At 41.9% G+C, this 24,476-nt stretch overlaps 1 protein-coding gene across 2 annotated transcripts in view; it reads left to right on the forward strand.

The window, feature by feature from the left end:
* The window catches only part of SHISA9 (shisa family member 9), a gene marked incomplete at both ends in the record, with an annotated part of 297,762 nt that overhangs the window by 107,563 nt on the left and 165,723 nt on the right, over positions 1-24,476 (forward strand). The gene's annotated exons all lie outside the window — the stretch shown is intronic.

The following is a 24,476-nucleotide window of genomic DNA, read 5'->3' on the forward strand; positions in this document are numbered from 1 at the left end:
TTGAGGATGATCTCATCATGAGATTCTTAATTTGATTATATCTGCAAAGACCCTCTTTCTAAATAAGGTCACATTCACAGGTTCTGGGGATTAGGACTGGGGCAAACTTTTGGGGGGATGCTATCCAACCCAGTACAGAATGGGATAAAACAGGAAAAGGGAAGGGAATAAAAGAACACTGTGGAATATGATTTACCACCTAAAATTCAGGGAAAGGAGAGGATGAGGAAGAGAGGGAGTAACAGTAATAAAGCATCTACCACATGCCAGGAACTGGACTAAAGCTTTCCATTCCTCATAACCACTAATCCTTGCTAACACTTGGTGGATTGGTTATCTCTTTTTTTTTTTTTTTGCGGTATGCGGGCCTCTCACTGTTGTGGCCTCTCCCGTTGCTGAGCACAGGCTCCGGACGCGCAGGCTCAGCGGCCATGGCTCACGGGCCCAGCCACTCCGCGGCGTGTGGGATCTTCCCGGACCAGGGCACGAACCCGTGTCCCCTGCATCAGCAGGCGGACTCTCAACCACTGCGCTACCAGGGAAGCCCTGGTTATCTCTATTTTAAAGATGGAAACAGAAGCTTAGGAAAGTAAACAAGTAGCTCAAGCACATACAGAAATTGAACACTGCTCTGCTGGTTCTAGAACCTGTGCTCTTTCTAAGATAAAGGAAGCATTTGCATGGCTTCTCACTAGCAGCTGTCGGGAGAGGTCAAAACCAGAACATCTATTTTGCAACACAGAAGCTGTCATTGCTCATCCTGGGCCTCCCCCAGCCTGGCCTTCACCTGCTTGCCTTTGGCAGCTGGAACCCAGGTGCTTGGACAGCCCCGTTGGCAGGGCACAGAGGCAGATTTTGGCAGGTTCAGAGGCAACACCCTTTTTGGCACCCTTGGCCACTTGGCACTACAGAGGAACCAGTCCCACAGATAAATATTAAAGCATTTGGATTCCCTACTCTCACCAGTGCTGGAATTGGAGCAAATCAGGCAGAACTTCCTGAGAGAGAAACAGTGTAGTATGCTAGAAGAAGAAGGTTGGAAAAAGACAGACCCCAGTTCAAATCCCATCTTTGCCACTTACGGGTTGTGTGACCACAGGTGAGTTATTTCAGATCTCTGAGCCTCAGCATTCTCAACATCCTCAGCTATAAACTAGAGGATGATAGTATCCACCTTTGCAGAGCCTGCACATAAAGCGCCTTGAACGATGCCTGCCACACTGTAGACTCTTAAAGCTCCTGGGTTGGGTGAATCTGCATGTTCCTATGATGCTTCCTTATCCCTGGCTAGCATCTATCTGTAGGGTGAGGTCTCTGCTTGCTTGGAAGTGGCAGTGGTGGAGCTGGCATCTCATTGCCAGGTACCTTCTGTCAAATGCAAATGTGTTGAACATCACCGCTAATGAAAGGGGAAGGATCTTGGAGAAAGGATGCCTAGGTGGAAGACTGTGGGATCCCATGTGACTTGGCCTGGAAGGGCTTTTATTGAATATCTACTATGAATCAGGCCCTGTGCTGGTGCCTTATTACCGTCCCTCTTTTAGGGTCATAGTCATCTTCGTTCTTTTGTTTTTTGTTTTAATTGAAGTATAGTTTATTTACAATGTTGTGTTAATTTTTGCTGTACAGCAAAATTAACTCAGCTATACACATATATACATTCTTTTTCATATTCTTTTCCATTATGGTTTATCACAAGATACTGAACATAGCTCCCTGTGCTATACAGTAGGACCTTGTTGTTTATCCATTCTACATATAATAGTTTGCATCTGTTAACCCCAAACTCCCAATCCACCTGCCCCCCACCTTGGCAACCACAAGTCTGTTCCCTATGTCTGTGAGTCTGTTTCTGTTTTGTAGATAGGTTCATTTGTGTTGTACTTTAGATTCCACATATAAGTCATAGTTACCTTGGGATTGATATCAGTATATTAAGAGGATTCTTTTAAAAAGTTTTTTAATAAATTTATTTTATTTATTTTTATTTTTGGCCGCGTTGGGTCTTCGTTGCTTCATGCAGGCTTTTCTCTGGTTGTGGCGAGCAGGGGTTACTCTTCGTTGTGGTGCGGTGGCTTCTCTTGCTGCGGAGCATGGGCTCTAGGCGCGTGGGCTTCAGTAGTTGTGGCCCATGGGCTTAGTTGCTCCTTGGCATGTGGGATCCTCCTGGACCAGGGCTTGAACCCCTGTCTCCTGCATTGGCAGGCGGATTCTTAACCACTGCGCCACCAGGAAAGCCCCAAGATGGTTCTTTAAAACTCAGCACAACATCATCTTCTCTTTGCATTTTCTCTGAACCTCTAGGCTTATGTGATGTCCCCCTTCTCTGAATTTCTAGAATACCCCATACTTCATTTATCATCATACTTATGACATTGGATTGTAACAGTTTATTTATTATATAGGGACAAATTTAAAGGCAAGGGCTAATTATTCCTTTTCTCTATCTTCCTAGACCACTGGTCTTCAAAATTTGGTCCTTAGACCAGCCGCACCAACATCACCTGGAAACTTGTTATAAATGCAAATTCTCAAGATATACCCCAAACCCACTGAATCAGAGACTCTGGACCTGGGCGTTGGTAGTCTGTTTTAACAAGCCCTCCATGTGACCCTCATGCATGCTCAAGTTGGAAAACCACTGTCCCAGACCACTGGTCCTCAAGCTTGGTGATGCATCAGAAGCTCTAGGGAGCTTTAGAAAATAGTGATGCCTTGGTCTCACTTCCAGAGATTCTGAGTTAATTGTTTCAGAGTGTGCCCTGGGCATTGGGATCCTTTAAAGCCTCCAAAGGATTCAGCCAATTGGCTTCAGATGTTCAGCCAAAGGTGAGAACCACCAACATGGCACATCCCTCCCAATGGGCACTCAGTGTGCATTTGTTAATTAGTAGAACATGGTGGTTCAGTGCCTGCTTGGGAGTCCGACACAGATGCCACCTTAACGTCCTTCTTTCTAACTGTGGGTCAGTTCTTTTTTTCTTTTTCCATATTTAAAAAAATGTGGCAAGAATACTTAGCATGAAATCTACCCTCATCAAAATTTTACAATTTTTATTATAGTATTTTTAACTATAGGCACTATTTTGTACAACAGATCTCTAGAATTTATTCATCTTGCATAGCTGAAACTTTATACCCTTTGGACAGCAACTCCCCACTTCCCCCTCCCCCCAGGCCCTGGCAACCACCCTTCTACTCTCTGCTTCTATGAATTTCACTACTTTAGATCCCTCATATATGTAGAATCATGCCACATGTGTCCTTCTGTGACTGGCTTATTTCACTTAGCATAATGTCCTCCAGATTCATCCATGTTGTCGCACGTGGCAGGATTTCCTTCTTTTTTTTTTAAGGCTGAATAATATTCCACTGTATGTATATACTACATTTTCTTTATCATCCATCTATCAATGGACATTTAGGTTCTTTTCCTATATGGGCTACTGTGGATAATGCTGCAATGAACATGGGAGGGCAACTATCTCTTGAGATCCTGACTTCAATTCTTTTGGGTATATACTTAGAAGTGAGGTTGCTGGATCTTATGGTAGTTCTATTTTTAATTTTTTTGAGGAAACTCTATGTTGTTTTTCATAGTGATTACACTGTTTTACATTCACTGTGGGTCAGTTCTTGACCTCTGTAAGCCTTAATTTCAGTATCTGTTAATAGGAGTAATAATGTGAATCTTCGTATAGGATTGTTTTGAGGATTACCTATATAATGCATATAAATCCCTTGGTACAATGAAAAACTTCCAATTAGCTGTGGTGATTAGTATTATCTCCATTTTATAGGAGAAGAATGTGAAACTCGAAACTTTGGCTAAAGAAAGAGTGCCCCGCGTGGATCAACGTCAAAACCTCAGGTTTTAAGATCCAAAGTCATTAGCTCTGCCTTCAGGGTACCATAACTTCCTGTATTTCTGTTGTCTGGAGGAGACTTGAGGAGACTCCCCTTGACCATCTGAATCACTGCACCCGAGTCTTCGGGGCTATAGCTCATCTATTGAACAACAAAATATTTAGGGAGCTCCAAGATTTCTGTTCTCAATATTGAGTTGTACTATTGGTTGTCAAGTGTTGGGTGAAAAATTCCCAGGTTTCTTTGGAAACTGGCCAACACTTACAGATATTATTACCCAGGAGATGGACTCCATCAGTATTCTTTCAGTTATAAGTAGCAATAAAACCCATCTCAAACTTGCTTAAACAATTAATGTTATTAATTGGGTCATGTAGCAAAAAGTCTAGGAATCCAACTAGGAACAGTTGCTCAAAAGACCTTGTTAAAAGTTTACCTTTTGTTGCTTAAAAAGTGAAACATAAAATTCAACATACACTTAGTGTGCCGAGAAATTCCCCTCCTATGTATTTACCCAAGAGAATTGAAAATTATATCCACTCAAAGAAATCTACACTAATATTCATAGACGCTTTATTCATAATAGCCCCAAACTGGAAGCAACCCAAATGTCCATCAGCAGGAGAATTAATAAACAAGCTGTGGAATAGCCACACAATGGGATAACTCTTAGCAATAAATAGAATGAATATTGATACATGCAAAAACAAGGTTGAATCTCAAAAGCATTATATTGAGTGAAAGAAGCCAGGCATATCTGTATATTCTATTTATATGAGATTTTAAAAGGTAAGCCTGTAGTGATAGAAGTAGACCAGTGGTTGCCTGGAGTTGGGATGGAGTAATTGACTGCAAACAAGTGTGAGAGACCCCTCTAAGGTAATGGACATGTTATATTTTGTGCTTGTCATGGTGGTTACTTGAAGATATGCATGTGTCAAAATGTATCAAACTGTACACTTAACATGGGTACATTTTATTTTGTGCAAATTATACCTCAATAAGTTTTATTGAAAAATCTGCCTCTCTCTCTGGCTCTGCTTACCTCGATGCGGCTTCATTTGCAGGCAGGCTCTCCCCATGTGGTAGCAAAGCCAGCTCTCAGCAATTTATGACCCTCGGCTCAGCAACCCCAAGGGAAAGAGAGCTTCTTTCTATATTACAGTAATGGCATAGATTGTCATTGGATTAACTGAGGTCATGTGACCTTCCTCGAACCAGTCACTGTCTGGGGATGATAGTGGAATTCTCTGATTGGTCAGGCCTGGGTCATGTGCTAGAGTCAGGGGGTGGGGTCAGCCCTCCAAAACTACAGAGTGTGAATAGGGGAGGAGTCCATTCCCAAAAGAAAGCAGAGGTGTTGTTACTAGAAGATGGAGAAATGGACGTAGATGCCATAGAGGTCTTCTACATAGACCTTCCCTGGATATACCTTCCTGGCTGGGTACCTCTCTCTCTTTCAGAACCCTCGTCATCCAGAATGAGACAGATCCACCTGTTTCATTACTTTTGTGATTTCTGCAAGCATGAGGTAGTAGAGGGCAAAGGCATTGAAGTCAGACACATGTGGGTTCAAATCTCAGCGCTGCTTCTTCTTGGCCCCTTGATCCTAGGCAATTTGTTGAAGCTCTCCAGGAATCAATTTCCTTATCTATGAAATGAGTATAATTGTAAGACCTACCCTATGACAGTACCGTGAGGATTCAATGAGATACTTCATATCAAGTGCTTGGCGCACAGTAAGCACTTAATCAATGTCATCTATTATTACTATTTTTAATATTTCAAATGGCTTTAAAAAACTGAGCATTTACCTATAACCAGGTGTAGCAGGTGTATGGGTGCCCTGCCCATATCGCCTCGGTACTTTCATTCCCATACATAGTGATGGCATTCCACTACAGGGACCTTCCACTCACTCCATATGACGGCTCCCTCTGGCATGCTCTCCTGCATGTGAGGTGGCCTAGAAGTGCTGGAGACTTGATGCCCCTGGGAGTAGCTCTCAGCCAGTGATGGATACCCCAGTTTTCTCATCTCTTGGGTGAGGCAACCCCGAGGCACGTTCTACAGCATCTCTCAGAAGGTCCCCCTCGCTCACCCACATTTTGGGATTGAGCCTCAGTTGCCCCCTGCCATTTAGGACTGGATCGTCTCACGCCCCTTCCCCGTCTAAATTCCCTGCTCCTTCCTAACTACTAAATCCACTATTTGCATTCAGACTTTATTTCAGAGCCTGCTTCTGAGGGAAGCCAACCTGAGATCCAGACCCCATGAGTGAGTGGAAACATCACAATTCTACTCTTGGCTAGAATCACCCAACACTGTATAATGTCATAGTGTAGTTGTCTCCCACAGGCCAGAGGCATTGACTGGTAGCTCTTTAAAGCTTTGATGAATAAAATATGGTAGAAAAGAATTAATTATTCCTTAATAAATGCAGTTTGCTGGGTAAGCAAACCCTATAAAGACATTTATAGGAGAGGAATGCAATGGGGGAGATGAATCCTGAAAGGCCCTTTCATGGCAAAAGAGCAGGAGTCACTGACAGGGGAGTTCTCAGTAAATACTGGTTGAGTGATTGATTAGTCTGGCTCCCAGCATAGGGCTATTACTCAGTGTCAGAATACTGGGCTGTGGGTTTATGTGCAGCCAAGTGACTTCGTGAAACTGCAAAGCTTGGGAAGCTGAGCACACACGTCCTGGCCATCCCTGTAGCTCTGCTGTGTTCATGGAGGGGCTAGTTTGAGTAAACCATGGCTCAGCCAGGTGCCACTGGGCACCATGGTTACAATGGATCTTATTCTAGGCATATTGGAAATGACTTTGCCAAGGATCCACGGTCCCAGATTTTAACCCCTCTCCTGCCACTACCTTCCTGTGTGACCTTGGTGAGTCCCCTGCTCTCCTCTGTCAAATGGAGTGGTTTGGATGAAGAGGCCCCAGTTATTCATGCTTTGTGAACTGTATGAGGCTATTGCCTTGTCAACAATGTATTCAGCTATTGCACATTCTCCATAGGGTGGGTGGGTAGCTGATGGACACTGCCCCATTTTATAGATAGAGTAACTGAGGTGGAGTGAGAAAACATGACGTGGTCACTACATACTGTGCCAGATTTTAAAAATTTCAGTACAGAATCTTATGTAATGTAACTCCTGAGACCTGAAGAGAAGACAGCCAAGGATAAGGCAACTTAGATATGTAACCTAGGAAACACTGGCGTTGAGATGGAGCCTGCCAGTGTGGAAAGCACGTGAGCACTAGAGTTCTGATGGACACGGCTTTGAATCTAAGCCTTGGCCACTCCCTGGCTCCCCGAAGCTCAAGGTCTTCACTTTTAAAATGAAAGAAATAATATCTATGCCATAAGATTAAGGTCAGGCTCATATGAGATAGTTAGTTCTGCTATAACACTTGTCCTGGAAACATGAATTTGTTCCAATGAGATGATATATTAGGAAGCAATTTGAACATAATGTGAATTTCACGTTTACCTATATACAGTTTCGTCAGTGAGAAGCAATAGGTGAATGAAAGAAATTGCCCTCAGCTGAAATGAGCCGTGTAAGAATACACAGAATGCATATATGCACACACCTCAAGCATCTACCTGATACCTAAGTTATGAGCCACACCCATCCACGTCTGGTGTTAAAACTTCCCGTCTGATTTCAGATAACTGTTCCACCACCTCACAACACATCAGCTGCAGTTTTCCCAACCCCCCACCTTCACAAGCCAACTTCAGGTCTTTTCCAAGGTAAAGGGTCATATTTATTGTAGTATGTGTGTATTCAAAAACCATTTAATATGTGTAAAACTGTGCTTCCATTTTTAGCAGTGTTCTGTGTTTTTTTTAATGTGTCACTGATGAAGTTTTTGAGTGTTGTGTCCCAACCTTATTTCCCCATAAACTTTGTAGTTTTTATTGTACAATGGTGCATAGTGCAGAGAATTTTAGGAATGCATATGTTATACTATAGCAGAACTGATTGTATAGTGAGGTAAAGTGCCTGGCATAGGGCATAGGACAGAGTAAATGTTAGAGTGCCCTCATTCCCTCACTTTTCATCCTCATATGATAAAAAGTAGAAAGAGCTGAATTGTAACTCCTGATTGTTTAGAGAAACTACTTGAGCTTCATAGGTAAAAAGGAAAGAGGGATTTATTAGAATTCTATCTCTTATGGACAGGAATGTAACTTGGCTTCACTGAAGTCATAACTGTGACCTTTAGTTGTCAGAAACAGAAACCTAACTCACACTTGTTAAGACAAAAAAAGTTTATTGGCTTGTTCCTAAAAGATTCCCTGAAGATTTGCTTCAGTCACAGCTGGATCAAGGCACTAAACCTATGCTGTGTCACTGGGACTTAGTTTCCGTCTCTCAGCCCTGCCTTCTGCTGGCTCTGTTTTCAAGCAGGCTTAACTCTAGTGCTGGCAAGATGGTGGCCAGCAATTCTTGGCTCACATCCGTACACTTCAAGTCTAGTGGAAAAGAGAGGGTGTTTCTTTTTTCTAGTCTCATTTGCCTAAATCTTGAGATTTATTGTCTCTAATTGGGTCATATTCCCATCCCTGAAATTATAATTGTGGCCAGAGGGATGTGATGTTCTTATGGCCAGGCTTGGGTGTCATACCCTCCCCTGGAATTAGGGTATAGTCAGCTCTTATGCAAATGAACCTGGGTGGAGGTGGGAAAGGGATGGTTCTCCATAGGAAATTCAATGTATTAGTACCCGAATAAGGAAGAATGAATATTGGACAGGCAAAAACAACAAAATCCCACTATAAGAAGTTACCAAAACCAGGGATTTGGAAGCCATTTAGATTTTCTTTACTACTCTATGTTTCACTGTTTTCTTTTCCTGAAACCTTTCTTTCTCTGCTTTTCTGATACACGTGATATTCATAATGGACAGAACCTGCCAACCCCACGCTACCCAAACTATTACAGAGCCAACCACCAGAAGGAGTGAATATCTCAATTCAAAATTCTAAAGGAAGGATTCTGACCCAGCTTGGATCAGGGGCTCACTTCCATTTAAACGACCTGATTCAGGCATGGGGGTGTTGCTGTTTTGTTGCATAAACAGATTTCCAGGAGTCCACTGTTAGGTCTGTAGATGTGAAGACCAATAGTAATGGTCATTGTGAGTTGGTCAGACTACCTAGTAGGTGTCCCTAACAAGGCAGGTCTTCTCAAATTGCTCCTCCACTATTTTCAGGATTCAAGTCCAAAATGGCTTAGCCCGTGGTTGATAAAGTGATGGACGCTTGTTAAATACCTGTATCTGAGGCCAGAGACTTCACCTTCCCCAAGCTCCTTGGAATCTAGCCCATTTAGCAGGATAGAGGCGAACAAGAGGAGTGAAGTTGGTGGGGGTAGAGACAGTGAGTACCATCAGCATCTCCTTACAAACGACCTAACTTCTCAGCTTCTATTTCACCTCCTGGTTCTGCTAGACTTGCTAATGATCAGTGACACTGACTCACATCTTATAGAACTCAGGTCACTGGTCTATTCTTTTTTCTGGGATGAGGGAAATTGGATCGTAGATATTCAGCCTCAGACCAGAATTAGTGAGATATGAGAGCAGGAAGTAATTTAAGTTTATCTTTTTGGTCTGCTTGGGTATTGTTTTGTGTGCCAGATTAGCACGGTAGGACCAATTCTTCAGCCTCCCAGTATGCATACTCTTTTCCATGTGACTTTGTAGTTTCTGTCACCAAAGAGGTGGGTGGAGTTGCTTTCCCACCTACTGAATTTGGACTGGCCTGTGATTTACTTTGACCAATAGGATATTGTCGAAGTGACTCTGTACCAGTTTATTTTATTTTATTAATTTTTATTTTATTTTATTTATTTTTTTATATAGCAGGTTCTTACTAGTTATCCATTTTATACATATTAGTGTATAGATGTCAATCCCAAACTCCCAATTCATCCCACCATCCACCCCCCACCCCCATGCCACTTTCCCCACTTGGTGTCCATACGTTGGTTCTGTACATCCGTGTCTCTGTTTCTGCCCTGCAAACCTGTTCATCTGTACCATTTTTCTGGGTTCCACATATATGCATTAATATATGATATTTGTTTTTCTCTTTCTGACTTACTTCACTCTGTATGACAGCCTCTAGATCCATCCACATCTCTACATATGACCCAATTTCGTTCCTTTTTATGGCTGAGTAATATTCCATCGTATATATGTACCACATCTTTATCCATTCGTCTGTCTATGAGCATTTAGGTTGCTTTCATGACCTGGCTATTGTAAATAGTGCTGCAATGAACATTGTGGTGAATGCATCTTTTTTTTTTTTTTTTTTTGCGGTATGCGGGCCTCTCACTGCCGTGGCCTCTCCTGTTGCGGAGCACAGGCTCCGGACGCGCAGGCTCAGCGGCCATGGCTCACAGGCCCAGCCGCTCCGCGGCATGTGGGATCTTCCTGGACCGGGGCACGAACCCATGTCCCCTGCATTGGCACGCGGACCCTCAACCACTGCGCCACCAGGGAAGCCCCGATGAATGTGTCTTTTTGAATTATGGTTTTCTCTGGGTATATGCCCAGTAGTGGGATTACTGCGTCATATGGTAATTCTATTTTTAGTTTTTTAAGGAACCTCCATACTGTTCTCCATAGTGGCTGTATCAGTTTACATTCCCACCAACAGTGCAAGAGGGTTCCCCTTTCTCCACACCCTCTCCAGCATTTGTTGTTTGTAGATTTTCTGATGATGCCCATTCTAACTGGTGTGAGGTGATACGTCATTGTAGTTTTGATTTGCATTTCTCTAATAATTAGTGATGCTGCACAGCTTTTCATGTGCTTCTTGGCCATCTGTATGTCTTCTTTGGAAAAGTGTCTATTTAGGTCATCTGCCCATTTTTGGATTGGATTTTTGTTTTTTTAATATTGAGCTGCATGAGCTGTTTATATATTTTGGAGATTAATACTTTGTCTGTTGATTTGTTTGCAAATATTTTCTCCAATTCTGAGGGTGTCTTTTCGTCTTCTTTGTAGTTTCCTTTGCTTTGCAAAAGCTTTTAAGTTTCATTAGGTCCCATTTGTTTATTTTTGTTTTTATTTCCATTACTCTAGGAGGTGGATGAAGAAAGATCTTGCTGTGATTTATGTCAAAGGGTGTTCTTCCTATGTTTTCCTCTAAGAGTTTTTTAGTGTCCAGTCTTACATTTAGGTCTCTAATCCACTTTGAGTTTATTTTTGTGTATGGTGTTAGGGAGTGTTCTAATTTCATTCTTTTACATGTAGCTATACAGTTTTCCCAGCATCACTTATTGAAGAGACTGTCTTTTCTGCATTTTATATCCTTGCCTCCTTTGTCATAGATTAGTTGACCATAGGTGCGTGGATTTATCTCTGGGCTTTCTATCCTGTTGCATTGATCTATATTTGTGTTTTTGTGCCAGTACCATATTTTCTTGATTACTGTAGCTTTGTAGTATAGTCTGAAGTCAGGGAGCCTGGTTCCTCCAGCTCCGGTTTTTCCCCTCAAGACTGCTTCGGGATCTTTTGTGTCTGCGTACAAATTTTAAGATTTTTTGTTCTAGTTCTGTAAAAAATGCCATTTGTAATTTGATAGGGATTGTATTGAATCTGTAGATTGCTTTGGGTAGTATAGTCACTTTCACAATGTTGATTCTTCCAATCCAAGAACATGGTATATCTCTCCATGTATTTGTATATCTTTAATTTCTTTCATCAGTGTCTTATAGTTTTATGCATACAGGCCTTTTGTCTCCCTAGGTAGGTTTATTCCTGGGTATTTTATTCTTTTTGTTGCAATAGTAAATGGGAGTGTTTCCTTAATTTCTCATTCAGATTTTTCATCATTAGTGTATAGGAATGCAAGAGATTTCTGTACATTAATTTTGTATCCTGCAACTTTACCAGATTCATTGATTAGCTCTAGTAGTTTCCTGTTGGCATCTTTAGGATTCTCTATGTATAGTATCATGTCATCTGCAAACAGTGACAGTTTTACTTCTTTTCCAATTTGTATTCCTTTTATTTCTTTTTCTTCTCTGATTGCCGTGGCTAGGACTGCCAAAATTATGTTGAATAATAGTGGTGAGAGTGGACATCCTTGTCTTGTTCCTGATCTTAGAGGAAATGCTTTCAGTTTTTCACCATTGAGAATGATGTTTGCTGTGAGTTTGTTGCATGTGGCCTTTATTATATTGAGGTAGGTTCCCTCTATGCTCACTTTCTGGAGAGTTTTTATTATAAATAGGTGTTGAATTTTGTTGAAAGCTTTTTCTGCATCTATTGAGATGATCATATGGTTTTTCTCCTTCAATTTGTTAATATGGTGTATCACATTGATTGATTTGCATATATTGAAGAATCCTTGCATCCCTGGGATAAATCCCACTTGATCATGGTGTATGATCCTTTTAATGTGCTGTTGGATTCTGTTTGGTAGTATTTTGTTGAGGATTTTTGCATCTATATTAATCAGTGATATTGGTCTGTAATTTTCTTTTTTTGTAGTATCTTTGTCCGGTTTTGGTATCAGGGTGATGGTGGCCTCATAGAATGAGTTTGGGAGTGTTCCTTCCTCTGCAGTTTTTTGGAAGAGTTTGATAAGGATGGGTGTTAGCTCTTCTCTAAATGTTTGATAAAATTCACCTGTGAAGCCATCTGGTCCTGCATTTTTGTTTGTTGGAAGATTTTTAATCACAGTTTCAATTTCATTACTAGTGATTGGTCTGTCCATAGTTTTTGTTTCTTCCTGGTTCAGTCTTGGAAGATTATACCTTTCTAAGAATTTGTCTATTTGTTCCAGGTTGTCCATTTTATTGGCATAGAGTTGCTTGTAGTAGTCTCTTAGGATGCTTTGTATTTCTGCGGTGTCTGTTGTAACTTCTTTTTCATTTCTAATGTTATTGATTTGAGTCCTCTCCCTCCTCTTTTTCTTGGTGAGTCTGGCTAAAAGTTTATCAATTTTGTTTATCTTCTCAAAGAACCAGCTTTAAGTTTTATTGATCTTTGCTATTGTTTTCTTTGTTTCTATTTCATTTATTTCTGCTCTGATCTTTATGATTTCCTTCCTTCTACTAACTTTGGGTTTTGTTTGTTCTTCTTCCTCTAGTTCCTTTAGCTGTAAGGTTAGATTGTTTATTTGAGATTTTTCTTGTTTCTTGAGGTAGGCTTGTATTGCTATAGACTTCCCTCTTAGAACTGCTTTTTCTGCATCCCATAGGTTTTGGATTGTTGTGTTTTCATTGTAATTTTTCTCTAGGTATTTTTTGATTTCCTCTTTGATTTCTTCAGTGATCTCTTGGTTATTTAGTAACGTATTGTTTAGCCTCCATGTGTTTGTGTTTTTTACGTTTTTTTCCCTGTAATTGATTTCAAATCTCATAGTGTTGTGGTCAGGAAAGATGCTTGATATGATTTCAATTTTCTTAAATTTACTGCGACTTGATTTGTGACCCAAGGTGTGATGTATCCTGGAGAATTTTCCTTGTGCACGTGAGAAGAAAGTGTAATCTGCTCTTTTTGGATGGAATGTCCTGTAAATATCAATTAAATCTATCTGGTCTATTGTGTCATTTAAAGTTTGTGTTTCCTTATTAATTTTCTGTTTGGATGATCTGTCCATTGGTGTAAATGGGGTGTTAAAGTCCCCCACTATTATTGTCTTACTGTCGATTTCCTCTTTTATAGCTGTTAGCAGTTGCCTTATGTATCGAGGTACTCCTATGTTGTGTGCATACATATTTATAATTGTTATATCTTCTTCCTGGATCAATCCCTTGATCATTATATAGTGTCCTTCCTTGTCTCTTGTAACATTCTTTATTTTAAAGTCTACTTTATCTGATATGAGTATTGCTACTCCAGCTTTCTTTTGATTTCAATTTGCATGGAATGTCTTTTTCCATCCCCTCACTTTCAGTCGTATGTGTCCGTAGGTCTGAAGTGGCTGTCTTGTAGACAGCATATAGATGGGTCTTGTTTTTGTATCCATTCAGCCAGCCTGTGTCTTTTGGTTGTTGCATTTAATCCATTTACGTTTAAGGTAATTATTGATACGTATGTTCCTGTTACCATTTTCTTAGTTGTTATGGGTTTGTTTTGTAGGTCCTTTTCTTCTCTTGTGTTTCCCACTTAGAGAAGTTCCTTTAGCATTTGTTGTAGAGCTGGTTTGGTGGTGCTGAACTCTCTTAGCTTTTGCTTGTCTGTAAAGCTTTTGATTTCTCCGTCAAATCTGAATGAGATCCTTGCCGGGTAGAGTAATCTTGGTTGTAGCGTCTTCCCTTTCATCACTTTAAATATATCATGCCACTCCCTTCTGGCTTGTAGAGTTTCTGCTGAGAAATCAGCTGTTAACCTTATGGGAGTTCCCTTGTATGTTATTTGTTGTTTTTCCCCTCTTTTTTTCAATAATTTTTCCTTGTCTTTAATTTTTGTCAATTTGATTACTATATGTCTTGGCATGTTTCTCCTTGGGTTTATCCTGCCTGGGACTCTCTGTGCTTCCTGGACTTGGGTGGCTATTTCCTTTCCCATGTTAGGGAAGTTTTCAACTACAATCTCTTCAAATATTTTGTCGGGTCCTTTCTCTCTCTTCTCCTTCTGAGACTCCTGTAATGCAAATGTTGTTGCATTTAATGTTGTCCCAGAGGTCTCTTAGGCTGTCTTCATTTCTTTTCATTCTTGTTTCTTTATTCTGTTCTGCAGCAGTGAATTCCACCATTCTGTTTTCCAGGTCACTTATCCGTTCTTCTGCCTCAGTTATTCTGCTATTGATTCCTTGTATTGTATTTTTCATTTCAGTTACTTTATTGTTCATCTATGTTTGTTTGTTCTTTAATTCTTCTGGGTGTTTGTTCTTTAATTCTTCTAGGCCTTTGTTAAACATTTCTTGCATCTTCTTGATCTTTGCCTCTATTCTTTTTCTTAGGTCCTGGGTCATTCTTCACTATCATTATTCTGAATTCTTTTTCTGGAAGGTTGCCTATCTCCACTTCATTTAGTTGTTTTTCTGGGGTTTTATCTTGTTCCTTCATCTGGTACAAAGTACTCTGCCTTTTCATTTTGTCTGTCTTTCTGTGAATGTGGTTTTCCTTCTACAGGCTGAAAAATTGTAGTTCTTCTTGCTTCTGCTGTCTACCCTCTGGTCAATGAGGCTATCTTCTGTACCAGTTTAGAGCCTAGAGCTGACGAGTCTTTGTGTATTTCTGCTTGCTCTCTTATACCTCCACCATTCCCTAGAGAACTTGCCCAGACTAACCTGCTGGAGGATGAGAGCCATGTGAAATATAGCCAGGACACCTAGCAACGTCATTTGAGATTATCCTAGATTAGCCAGCAGTCAGCCAATCCAAGACATGTGAATGAGCTGAGCTGAAACTGGAAGGGATGCCTGGATGATCTTAACCTAAGTAATTGGTCACAGACTTGAGAGCTAAATAAACACATTTTGAAAATAACTACAGTATTTGGAGGGATGATTTTTTTCAAAAAACACTGACGTATTGTTGGTGTAAATATTACATAAGTTACACGTGTACAATATAGTGATTCACGTGTGGGATGGTTTTTTTTTAATTTTCCTATTTTAATTGTTAGAATACTGTCCAAAGCAATACAGTAGAAATGTATTGTATATATGTTTACAGCATATATAAAATGAGAATATGAAAACAATAACATAAAGGATGGAGGGAGAAATTAAAAATATAATACTTAAAGTTATTACTCTCTATTTTGAGTAGGATAATATTATTTGAATTTGGACCATTATAACTTAAAGGTGTATATTTTAAATTTTTATTTATTTATTTTTATTGCAATATAGTGTATGTACAATATTACATTAGTTTCGGGTGTATTGCATAGTGATTTGACATTTGCATACATTATGAAATGATCACCCCAATAAGTCTAGTAACAATCTGTCCTCATACAAAGTTATTAAAATATTATTGACCATGTACCATATGCTGTATGTTACATCCCCGAGGATTACTTATTTTATAACTGGAGGTATGTATGGAAGATGGTTTTTAAAGCAGCATTATTGTGGCAACCTATAACTGATAAGTTTAAGATAGAATTAAAAGCTTTGTATCTTGAATATCTACTATGCAACAGATATCTTATGTATAGTGGCTTCAGTCTTCCCAACACATCTAGGTTGGTTGCATTTTGAAGATAACTGAGATGAGAATTACAGAGGTTATGTGACTTCCGTGGGGCCAACCTGCTAATAAGGGCTTGGTTGGAGATAATAAGACAGATACTTCCCACCATATGAATCTACCTACCTCTCTGTGGTGTATCCACACCCAGAATCCCATGGTGGCAATTGCTGTTAGTCCAAAGATCTCAATAATTTAGAGTAAAGGGGAATATTTCCTTGGACTGTGTTATCCTAAGGTTGATTATTTCTTCCTGTAAGTCTCAGTTTTAATAACTTCTACCATAAAGATCTTGGATTTGTTGATAATATTATCATATTTAAAAGGGCAAAGACTCGAACAGACAATTCACAAATGAATATACAAATGATTGATAAGCACATGAAAAGATGCCCGACATCATTAGTTATCAGGGAAAGGCAAACCAAAACTATAATAAGATAGATATCACCATTAGAATGGCTAAATTAAATTGTGACAATATCAAGTGATGGTGAAAAAGTGGAGCAAGTAGAATTCTCATACATTGAGGGCATAAAGTGGTACAACAGAAAAGATTTTGGTCGTTTTAAAATAAAGTTAAGTCTGCATTTACTGTATGACTTATCAGTGTTATGCCTTGGTATTTATTCAAGATTCATGTAAACATGTCCATGCAAAATCTTGTATACTAATATTTGCAGCAGCTTTATTGAAAATAACTCTAAACTGGAAACAAGGCGAAAGTCCAGCTACCAGTAAATAAGGAAACTACTTGTGGGATGTTACATAATAAGAAAAATGAATAAATTACTGCTATGTGCATTAATATGGATAAATTCAAAAAAATTAGGCTGAGAGCAAAAAGGCAGACATAAACGAGTACATAATATATACTTTTATATGAAATCTAGGATTGAAAAATCAAATCTGTAGTGACTGAAGGCAAATAAGTGTTTTTCTGTGGCCAAGGAGTGGGGGATTTATTAAGATGGAACCCAAGGGGACTCTTTTGTTGTTGTTTTTTGGCTGCATTGAGTCTTTGTTGCTGCGTGTGGGCTTTCTCTAGTTGCAGCAAGCAGGGGCTACTCTTCATTGCGGTACACGGGCTTCTCATTGCAGTGGCTTCTCTTCTTGTAGAGCATGGGCTCTAGGCACACAGGTTTCAGTAGTTATGGCACACAGGTTCAGTAGTTGTGGCTCGCAGGCTCTAGAGTGCAGGCTCAGTAGTTGTGGCGTACGGGCTTAGTTGCTCCGTGGCATGTGGGGATCTTCCCGGACCAGGGCTCGAACTCGTGTCGCCTGCATTGGCAGGTGGATTCTTAACCACTGTGCCACCAGGGACATCCCCCAAGGGGATTCTTGAGGGTGATAGAAATGTTCTATATCTTAGTGGGTAAACTGGTATATCCATTTGTCAAAAGCCATCAAAATGTACAATTAAGGTGGGTGCATTTAATTGCATGTAAATTATAACCAATGGGGATGATTTTTAAAAAGACTTAAAATTATGTCTTCTGAAAGTCATGGTTAGAGGGTTCTGGGGAGATGGTTGATGGTGCGGCACAATCAGCTTCCCGGAATTAGGAGAAAATTGCCCCAGCTGCCAAAGACAATTCAGAACCACCGAGAGCACCTGTATTAAATGTTAAAATGCAGGGAAAGCAGTTAGCACAGAGCCTGGCAACAGAGTAAGCACTCACTAAAAGGCAGCTCAAACCACAACTACTGAGCCCACGTGCCACAACTACGGAGTCTGCGCTCTAGAGCCCATGAGCCACAACTTCTGAGCCCATGTGCCACAACTACTGAAGCCCGCCCACCTAGAGCCCGTGCTAGGCAACAAGAGAAGCCACTGCACTAAGAAGCCCGCGCACCACAACGAAGAGTAGCCCCCTCTCGCCGCAGCTAGAGAAAGCCCGCGCGGAGCAACGAAGACCCAACACAGCCAAAAATAAATACATTAAAATAAATAAATTTTAAAAAAGGCAGCTCAAAAACCCCTTTAATGAATGCTTACTATATGCAAGGTATCATGTAAGACCTTATTTATTTGCATTATTTCATTTTATTCTCACCAGCCACTGTTAATACTTTCACTCTGCCGTTGAGAAGTCAAACGTTTTCCTCAGTACAATTTTTGTAAAAAAGGAAAGTAGAGAACAATGAAACACACACACACACACACACACACACACACACACACACACACACACACACACACACACACACACACACACACACACACACACACACACACACACACACACACACACACACACACACACACACACACACACACACACACACACACACACACACACACACACACACACACGTTAAACTTCAAAATGTTGGTCTGAGGCCCTGAAATGGGAAAGGGACTTTTTGCCTCTCAGGTGTAATTTGTTCTGCTTCCAGGATGTCTGAAGCTAGAGTCGTCATCAGGCAAGCAGGTGTGCCTGCCCTGTGTACAGGAACTTCAGGTACATTTTCCCAAGCCTCTGGCAGATTGTTTTTTACATACAAAATCACTTGTCAGGCAGACTTTTTTCCCCCTTAGTTCTCATAAGATAGAAACAACAGTGTTACATAACAGGCATCAGCAGTGTTGGTTTTGCAGAGCATCTGACCAAGATTGGGGAGTGGGCAGCAGCAAGGGAGGAGGCAAGTGGTAGCTTAGAGAGCCTTGGAAGCTAAGGTTCTGGGCAGAATGCTGGTGAGAGAACGGGGCAGAGATAAACTCTTCTCATAGGAGATTGGGCAAAGAATCAAGCTGGGAGCTCAAACCCCAGGGTCTCTGCTGGCCAGCGTCTCCTCTCATCCACACTGTTATCCCCGTGGTTCCATGCCCTGTATCTTGCCTGGACTCCAGAAGTAACCTCCTAACGGGTCTTTTCACTTCCAGCCTTTCTCTATCTTGATCCTAGATCTTTGTAGGCACGTATGTCTGTTTTTTTCGCTGACTTCTCTCAAATGTCTTAAGCATTCCGCCAAACTGAACTTCCTCATATAGTAGAGTCCTTCATAAACATCAATGGTGGGCTTCCCTGGTGGCGCAGTGGTTGAGAGTCCGCCTGCCGATGCAGGGGACACGGGTTCGTGCCCCGGTCCGGGAAGATCCCACATGCCGTGGAGCGGCTGGTCCCGTGAGCCATGGCCGCTGAGCCTGCGCGTCCGGAGCCTGTGCTCCGCAACGGGAGAGGCCACAACAGTGAGAGGCCCGCATACCGCAAAAAAAAAAAAAAAAAAAAAAAAAAAAAAAAAAAAACATCAATGGTCATTCAAAATCTGGGCCCTGACTACATCGCCAGTTTCTTTCTTTGCTCCTGTGGCCCCTCGATCCTCATCCTAATGAACTACATGCAGGTTCCTCCACGTATCCTGCGATGCTGTATTTTGCCTACGTGGTTCTGTCTACCTGAATGCCCTTTCCTGCCTCAACTGTCTCTCTAACTTCCAAATAGCCTCCAAGTAAGAACTCAGGTGTCAGCCGCTTTCAGTCTTCCCCCTCATTCTACCCCCATTATACTTGCAGTTGGATCAGAGACCCCTTCTTTGTGCTCCTACACCATCCTTATTCCAGCTCCTTATTAAAACTTCCACGTTGTAATACACTAGTCTGTTTAATCATTTGCAATTTGCCTTCTCTTCTTCATCTCTGTCCCTTTCTTCCATTTCCTTCAGAGCACCTAGAATAACGTATTGTGGTCTACAAGGTCCTATGCGAGGAAGCCCCTGCCCTCACTCTAGCCTTATCTTGTAGCCCTCTCATTCTTGTTCACTCTGTGCCAGCTACCCATGGCTTTTTTCATGTCTTCCAATGTGCCACATAGTCCTTCTTGCCACAGGACCTTTGCACATGCTCTTCCAACTGACTGTCATGCTTTCATCCTTCTCCATATTCCCCATCTCGTAGTTCATTTCAGTGCATCCTTGCATTGAAATGAATTCAGCTCAGTCATTTTTCCTGGGACACCCTCTCTGAGCTTTACTATCACCTTGCATGTTTCTTTAAACATATGTCCTAACAGTGACATTGCATATTTGCAGAGGTGATCATTTGTTAATTCTCTCCCCAACTAGACTATAAGCTTCACAGAGTCAGAGACCACCTGTCATGTCTACTCGACCCACCACTGAATTACTAGTGTCTGGCATAGAGTAGAGGCCCAATAAATATTTATTTAATCACTCAGCAGCCGACCCTACCTCATTCCCTCATTTAATACTAAACAATTCATAATATTCATCCTAACATTACACGTTTCAGTTCACAAATGACATAGGGATAAAGGCCAGGGATATTATCCCATTTTTTCAGGGGAGTAACTTGAAGGCTCAGAGAGGCCAAGTGACTTGCACAGGGTCATAAAGCTATTCGAGAGCCTCTGTCTCCAGCTCTTTCCATGCGTCTACCTCCAGCTTCCATATATGGAAAAAGACATGCCTGGCCAACGTGTCAATGCCATGAGTTTGTTTATTTCTGTACCTCTTAGAGGACACTGTGAGATTAAGGAGGTTGGCATATTCAGAGCCCAGAGAAAGCTACAGCGTAATCCAGGCCCTTATTACATTACACTTTGGAAGATGAATAGGAGCTACCAGGCATTTGCCTAAATCAATAAGCAGAGTGGCATTAACTAGCGCGGGGTTTGTTTTTCCTCCCCAAATGAGGAGCAGTTGGCGTACAGGGAATGCACAAACCCCACACACCTGTTCTCTGGCAATGACCACAAGAACAAAAGCTCCATATAAAGAAGGATGGTTGGGGGCTTCCCTGGTGGCGCAGTGGTTGAGAGTCCGCCTGCCGATGCAGGGGACACGGGTTCGTGCCCCGGTCCAGGAAGATCCCACATGCCGCGGAGCGGCTGGGCCCATGAGCTATGGCCGCTGAGCCTGCGTGTCTGGAGCCTGTGCTCCGCAACGGGAGAGGCCACAACAGTGAGAGGCCCGCGTACCAAAAAACAAAAACAAAAAAAAGAAGGACGATTGGAAAGAACATGGGGGCTCTGGAGCCACAGAGACCTAGTTTCAGATCCCGGTCCTGATAGTTTTCGGCTGTGTGACCTGGACCTCAGTTTCCTTATCTGAAAAGTGGGGATGAGAAGCCATTCCTCATCATTCCTTAAGTTCCTTTCTCTTTTGAGTCCTGTCAATTCCACCTCCCTAATGTGTCCTGACTCTCTCTCTGCTTCTCGGCACCATCTTGGTCCCTGTCATCTCTCTGCTGGTGGACTGCCATCGCCTCCTACCTGGTTTCCTGATTCCACTCTGGCTCCTTTTGCCGTCCGTTTGCCACACAGCAGTCATGATTGTCCTTCAACCAAATCAGATCGTCAAACCACCTACCTGCACAGCCCGCACTGTGCTTGATCTGATCTCTGCCTCCTTTTCTTGCTCATCTGCCTCTGCCTTTATGGCTCAGTTCCAATCATGCTGGCCTCCTTTCTATTCCTCAAACACGTGACACTTGTCCCCACCCCAGGCCTTTGCACTGGTCGTCACCCCTGCTGTCTGGTGTGCTATTCTCTCTAATGTTTGCATGACCGTCTTCTTGTCATTCCGATTTCAGCTCAAATGCCATTTCTACAAGGGGTCTCCTCTTCTGAAAGGCTTCCTGCCCTGTTAGTCTCTTTCTTTTGCATATCCCTATTTAAATTTTTTAATAGCATTGATCACATTCCAAATGATCTCATTCATTTGCATGTTTTCATGTTTATGGCCTGACTCCTTCATTAGAATACCAACTTCAAGAGAGAGGACTCTGGCCTATTTTTTCCCCGGTTGATCACCAGTGCCTTACGCAGTATCTGATGTATAAAACATCCCAATAGAATTTTTGAATTAAAACTATTGAAGAGTCACTCAGTAAAGGAAAGCTTCTTTTCCTTCTTATCACCCTAAGGTCTGAGGACTCTTAGGTAGATTTTTGGTGCAATTGAATAATAAACATACAATTTTTAAAGACTCATAAGCAAACGTTGTCTTAAGGCTCCCTACTGAGAGTTTTTCTTTAGAGCAAGTCTTTTTTCTCTAGAGCAAACCTGACTTTTCTGGCACTTGGAGTGGGGAACAAGAGTTGGCGCCAGTGACCCCCGACCTTCAGAGGTGAGTAACAGGGGTCCTGTTGCAGATACAAAGCCCTTCATTTACCCATCCATCCATCCATCCATCCACGCATCCATCTGTCCATCCATCCATCCATCCATCCACCCACCCATCATCCAACAAATACTGTGTTACTGAGGGCAGACTCTATGCACGTACTGGGCTAGGTGCCCAGGATGCAGCTTTGAGCAAACACACATCCTCTCTTCCCAACAGCTTACAGCTAGGTGTGCTGTCTTGATGGTGGTACTTTATCAGAGCTGTGTAGCTGTCTACAGGAGCAGTGCAGGGCCCCCCAAAGAAGTTCCCTTTCCTCACCATTTCCTCCCTGGGCAAATGGAGCCTGCTTATTTGGCCAACCTGTTCTGTTTACCTCTCTCTGCCCCACACCTGATCTCCCTTTGTGCCTTGCACTCCAGTTCTCCATCATGGCTGATCCAAATTTAAGACCCTGGGCTCTTGGCCTATCCCTGGCTTTCTGCTCTGCCATTATCAGGCTTTTGCAGCCTGCCGGCTCCTCCCCCATCCATCGTCATACCCTGTCCTCTCTTTGGCTGTTCTGTTCCCTGTCAGAACCAGCATGGCTTCTGTGGTGCATGCTCTACCCTCGCAGCTTGGGCTTGCAAGCAAGGGGCTTTATGCAGCTCTGCTCTGATTTATTTTGTGTTTTGAAATCTCAATGTAGAATTTGTTTTAAGGAAGGCTCTGATCAAGTTTCAAAATCACTGATCAGATCAAATGAATGCAGAACCCGGTTTCTCCTTATTTTGGCAAAACATCAATGCGGTACCCAGACTAGCAGTTCTCAAATTTTAGAGTGCATGACTCTGGTTGAGGAAGCTTGATAAAATACCAATTGCTGGGCTTCACCTCCACAGATTGCAATTCAGTATGTGTTTGGTGGGGCTCAGGAATCTGCAATTTGAACAAACTCCCCAGGAATTCTGATGTAGGTGCTGGGGTAATATCAAGAATATTTACATGACATAAGCACCAGCCAATCAACAAGATATTGGAGCGCTTTCTCATGCCTGGCTTGAGCTTTTGGTTTCTGGATTGGGAGAAGGTCTAGGGGACTTTGAGAGAAGGACTGTAGTATCTGGATAATCAGGTGGATATTTAGGGTTCTTGGGGCAGTGGCTATTACTCATAACTATGGAAGCATTTCTGTATTTTAATAACTGGTATGACTACTAAGCTCTTCCATGATATGCTGAGTAGAAGGCTTACAGAACACAGTTTGAACACAGGCCATAGAGAAAACTGGAAGTCTTGGCTAGTCCTCACATCCACCTCACCCTGTAACCGTGTTCATATTGACTAGCATCTAGAAGGGGCTCTTACTTGCTACTTGGCAAAGTTTTCATACCATGCTTGTGATTGCTTTCTGCTCATTGACAGAATCTGTTCCTTTGGGGGCTGCTATTAGGATTAATGAAATGGCAGATTTGCTTTGACTGTAATTAATGGGAAATACAATGGCAATTTATAGGGCAACATATAGCCGAGCCAAACTCCCCAAGCATAGACACTCTGCAAACATCTGACCAGGCTCTGTGATGAATGCCTTAGTTGTTCTCATCAAAGTCTTCCCAAGACAAGATCTTTTGACTTCCACTGAGTTGGATGCTCAATTTTTTGAGGAAGGGGATCAAGAGCCACCCGCTTTTGGCAGTTCTCTGTCCCTGTAGTGTCTAGAATGCTTGTGGGTCCTGAAACAGGGTTTTATGTTTCAAAAATAAAAAAAGCAGAGGGAAGTGACTGCTCTATTTAGGGTAAGTTCCCTGCTCTCTAGTTACATCATCTTGTTTTATTTCCTTTATAGCTCTTATCATGGTCTAACGTGATCTTTTTTTTTAATTGTATATATGTATGTATGTATGTATTTTGGCTGTGCCTGGTCTTAGTTTGGCACGCGGGATCTTCATTGTGGCATGTGGGATCCTTTAGCTGCAGCATGTGGGATCTTTTAGTTGCGGGATGCGAACATCATAGTTGCGGCATGTGGAATTCTTAGTTGCGGACTTCTTAGTTGGGGCATGCATGAGCGATCCAGTTCCCCGACCAGGGATCGAACCCAGGCCCCCTGCATTGGTAGTGCGGGGCCCTACCCACTGGACCACCAGGGAAGTCCCTGGTCTAACGTGATCTTATTTGCTTACTTATTTGCCGTCTGTCTCTTCCCACTAAAGTTGCATAAGAGCAGTGCCCTTCTCCATGTTCATCACTGTAATCACTAATGCCTAGAAGCATCCCTGGCACGTAGTTGATGTTCAAAGAATATTTATGGAATAAACTAACTCAAGGGTTATATTGGTTAAGGTAATACTAACTTCC

This window comes from Hyperoodon ampullatus (genome assembly GCF_949752795.1).
Source record: "Hyperoodon ampullatus genome assembly, chromosome: 14".
Taxonomy (NCBI): domain Eukaryota; kingdom Metazoa; phylum Chordata; class Mammalia; order Artiodactyla; family Ziphiidae; genus Hyperoodon; species Hyperoodon ampullatus.